This window comes from Vigna umbellata, chromosome 2 (genome assembly GCF_029865625.1).
Source record: "Vigna umbellata cultivar VRB3 chromosome 2, Vumbellata_1.0, whole genome shotgun sequence".
Lineage (NCBI taxonomy): Eukaryota > Viridiplantae > Streptophyta > Magnoliopsida > Fabales > Fabaceae > Vigna > Vigna umbellata.
In genome coordinates this window covers 28670238-28675237 of record NC_142166.1, presented here as the reverse complement: position 1 = coordinate 28675237, position 5000 = coordinate 28670238, and positions in this window count along the sequence as shown.

Below are 5000 nucleotides of genomic sequence, written 5' to 3'. Positions count from 1 at the left end.
CTGAGAAAAATTATGAAACTTGGTGGGGTAGGAGATACCATTTTTCTAAGGATCCCTGCAAAAAATCTCGTCCAAATTCGTTGTGTAGCTCGAGATATGGACTTATGTCTGCTCAGAAAAAGTGTATCTACTTGTACAAATCTGCAACAGGTCATGGAACTTCTCGACCCCAGACAGGTAAAAGTGGGTGTCTTTTGTGTCGTTTTCTCACACGCTGTTCGGACCATAGATCAAACCTTCCACCACGTCTGTGATGGATCTTTTGGCCTCGGTCGGAAGGGTTTTGTGAGAGGGTCTCACTTGACAAGCAGTCATTTCCGAAAGTCCTGGCTCAGCCCTGACCAGGCAGGCGATCGTGTAGCGGCCCTTATTATCTCGATGGTTCCCATTTCATGCCTAGCTATGCTTGGCGTTGCGTCACTTGATGTTTTAATTTGCTTGCTTGCCTGTGGCAGGTGGGGGGTGGACCGTCTCGTGGTGTGATGCCTTTGCGAACGTGAGGGCGTGTGAGTTGTGATGAGGATGTTCTTGTTTGCTGGCTCCATGCCTCGCGCATCGAACGGTCGAACATGCATCCTGTTCATTTTTCGCCCGGTGCCCCGGGTGATGATGCTCGTTCAGTCCCTGTGTTGCCTACCCACTAGACGGTATATGTGTGGCTGGTTAGAATCCAATCCATCCAGGCCTTCTTCGGGAGGTGTTGGAGGATCTCATCATCCCGCACGCGTTCCATATTGGTGGCGTAAGAACCATCTTCTTGGCGCACGTGTTGGGACGGCTCTTTCGGATGCGGTGCATTACATTAATTCGGGTTTAGCGACCCGGGGACCAACAGAATCGGTTGCATACCTCGATTGAGACCCTGTGTTTGAAATTGTTGTGGGCAACATCGTTCTTCACAACCCGTCTTGGGGAGTGCATGGCGGAATGCGTGACAAGCTTTGCGAAACTGGGAAGTAAGGCATCCCTTTTGGTGTGCGGACTACCAACCTGCTGAGGGGGCGAGTCGGAAAGCAGGAAAGCTTAGCAACGTCACAAAGGAAACTGTGTACTGTCCACGTGCAGGGGGTGTCAGAAAGATTTGTTGACAAACCGTGAGAAGTGCTCGGTGGAGATCTAGACATGCTCTGTGGAACTGGGAAGTAAGGTAGCCCCTTTGGTGTGTGGACTACCAACCCGCTGAGGGGGCGAGTCAGAAAGCAGGAAAGCCTAACGGGTCTTGAAGGATACCTTGCCCTTGGAACGTGACCGGGTGGTGTGTGGGATCGGATTTTTTGACCACCCGTGTCGAGTGCAGGGTCGAGAGAGGGGGACGTAGTTGGTTTGGTTTGGTTTCGTAAGAGGAACAACACCCTGAGCTGGGCGCGTTTTGGGAAGTGTGTGAAACGGTGGTTATTGCCCTCAACCCTGGCGCGGGCAACGCTGGGTCGTCAGCCGCGAATGCTACCTGGTTGATCCTGCCAGTAGTCATATGCTTGTCTTAAAGATTAAGCCATGCATGTGTAAGTATGAACTAATTCAGACTGTGAAACTGCGGATGGTTCATTAAATCAGTTATAGTTTGTTTGATGGTATCTACTACTCGGATAACCGTAGTAATTCTAGAGCTAATACGTGCAACAAACCCCGGCTTTTGGAAGGGATGCATTTATTAGATAAAAGGTCGACGCAGGCTCTGCCTGTTGCTTTGATGATTCATGATAACTCGTCGGATCGCACGGCCCTTGTGCCGGCGACGCATCATTCAAATTTCTGCCCTATCAACTTTTGATGGTAGGATAGTGGCCTATTGATGGACAAATTTATGATCACCAAAATATGATGTCACAAACTTGTTTTACAATCGGCAAGTATGACCGAATCGTTCAAGTAATAAACTTGGTAAGACCAAGTATCGTTCTCCCAAAGGACTCACGGCCTAGTTCAGTTGTGTAGTTTGTTGATTAGCTAAGACTTAAGGACGAAATAATTGGATTGTATTATGGAAAAGACGAAAATAAACATGTATGCATGAGGTTTTGATCAATGGCAAAAGCAAAAGACAAATACTTTCAATGAAATATATGGATGAATATGTTGTTGGGGATCAATTTCATCTCATCCACTCTCATATATTTTAGGAATTCAACATTCAAATCATCATTGTTAATGCCACTCTCTAAATTACCTTGTCAAGAAGACCTATCCCTAATTACGAGTTCATACGATTCCTAGCATTCCTAATAATTAGTTCTCTTAGCACAGGAGCTTAACGACAACCAATATACTATTGGGAGTAATTCCCCGGATCTAGACTTCCCCGTACGTTCCCGTATCGACAAAATCAATAATCATGCATTGAATGAGTTAAACAAAGCAAGCATTAAGCAAAGAGGAAAAACCTAACTAATGATGAAAGAAAGCATAAGTCTTAGATTAAGATGCAAGCACAAATTCCATATATGAGAGCTTCAAAAGATTACATTGATTCCCCAACAAACATACAAGGTTTAGTTCACCATATTCATGGTGAAACTAGATGAACAATAATGAAAGAATGAAGGATAAAACCCTAGAAAGGTGAAGAGGTAGCCTGAGCATCCAAGATCCTCCTTCAAAGGGGTGGAAGAGAGAGTGTTTGCTTCGTTTATGCCAAAGATACCAACCCTAAGACATCTAGGTCTTTAAATAGGACATAAAAATAATAGAAAACGGGTCCAGGCCCAAACAGATCATAAAATCGCATAAAACTGGCCCAAAACTCGTCTGGTTGAGTTTTTTCGTATCCTGGTTGACTGGTTGACTTTTTTGGTTGACTGGTTGACTTTTCTTGTTGAGTGGTTGACTTTTCTGGTTTCTGGTTGACTTTTCAGCACTCCAATCATTCGGTACTTCAATTCTTCTTTCAAATCATTCAATTAGCCTACAAAATAAAGGGAATCTTGCGCAAAACCATTAAATTCACTTTCAACTCTCTTATTCACAAAACTAAAGCAAAAATATGAGTTCAAGCTAGTTTCTAAGTCTTAAAGGTTGCTTTTGGTATCAATTTTAAGCATACAAGATGTAACTCAATCTTCTGCCAATTTATATGATGGTTCACTCATTCAAAAATCTTCTTTTCAAGATAAGTAAAGACTTCAATCAAACTTATGACCAAGAGTTCAATCAAGATGTGCACATGCTTTAGTGTTCACAAAGTCATTTAAATTCAAACAAATGCTATTTTTAATGAATGATCAATCAATTAAGCACGAATGTTCATGTGTTCATGGAATATTTCCTGACTAGGTAAAGTGTTTCACTCAACACACAAGTGTATAAGAGGTAATCACTCATTCACTCTACTATCACAATGTCACATGAATCAACTTTGCCTTTCATTTTACCACAATAAAAAACATTCACAAGCATGCATCATCACAAGGACTTTTCAATGGCTTATAACGTGGCTGGGCTAACAAGAAAATTGGTTTTTCTGGATCACAAAATCCTTGAGTTAAGAGAATCATAACAACACAATTATTCTTATTCATTCCCAACTTGCCTTTGCATTTGCATTGAGCTTTGCTTCTTCTTTTCTTTTCTTTTCTTTCTCTTTTTCTTTTTCTTTTTCTTTGCATATTCTTACTTTTTAGCTCTTAGCTCAATGCTTTTCCTTTTTCATGTTTTCCTAACAACCCCAAACTTGAACATTTAACAATACCACACAAGATCTTCTATTTAACTCAAGGTAAAGATTTTCAATCAAGGGTTTTCAGTGTATGTTCAAGGCTAAGGGTTCAAAGGATAGAACACAAAGTGTTCTCTTTTAGTGGGCTAACTTTATGAATTTGGCCAATAAAAAGGGTTCCAACAAACGGCCTTGATCATATGATGCAAAACAAGCAATTGATTCAATCATAGAAAACCTTGGAAAAATCATTCATGTTTCCAAAGTAATAGCATTCAACAATAACAACTCTGGAGCTCAAAACCTCACATACAAGCTCATTCACATTTGACATACACATCCTGCTTAATTTCACAATCACAATCATGATATCATGCATTTGTTCACAAAGCTAGTGAATCACCTGTATAAGCATTTTATGTGCACATCTATCTCAACATACTCAATAAGCATCATCAAGCATTACTTATCACACAATCACAGTTAATACCAAACCATCACACAAACCAAGTGTCCAATAGAGTACATCAAACCCTAATCTAAAAACAAAAACAAATAAGTTCAGAAAACTTTAAACCAACAAAAGCATAAGCATATGATAACATTCATCAGTAAATGCTATCTCAGCTCCTCATCAGTCTGAGTTGTCCTCTGTATCTTCCTTCTTCTTGGTTCTTATAGTCTTGATTCTTTTTGCCCGATGAGGAGGCCATCCCTACATCAAACATAATTCACAAAACCAAAAGATACATTGTTAAGCATTAGTAAACCACAATGAAGAAATCAGCCCCTTCAATGATGCTCTCTCCCAACCCCAAACTTAGATGGAAAACTAGTGAGCAAGTGAGTGGAAGGGAGATTTTCTAAAGAGGGATGAGGGAAAAGATGTGGAAAACCTTGGAGAAGGTATGTGGGAGTGTTTGTGCAGAGAAGAACCTGAAAGTATGAGCATATGCGCAGCTTAGGGTATAAAAATACCCTAATGGGCTCGGGTCCCGCTAAGGGGAAACTAAAGCCCATCTGCGAGAGTACCGCTCAGCGGTAAATTGCCGCTCAGCGGTACTTTCGTGAAGTGCTCTTCTCCTTCTTTTCTTAACCTACTGATGGACAAATTTATGATCACCAAAATATGATGTCACAAACTTGTTTTACAATCGGCAAGTATGACCGAATCGTTCAAGTAATAAACTTGGTAAGACCAAGTATCGTTCTCCCAAAGGACTCACGGCCTAGTTCAGTTGTGTGGTTTGTTGATTAGCTAAGACTTAAGGACGAAATAATTGGATTGTATTATGCAAAAGACGAAAATAAACATGTATGCATGAGGTTTTGATCAATGGCAAAAGCA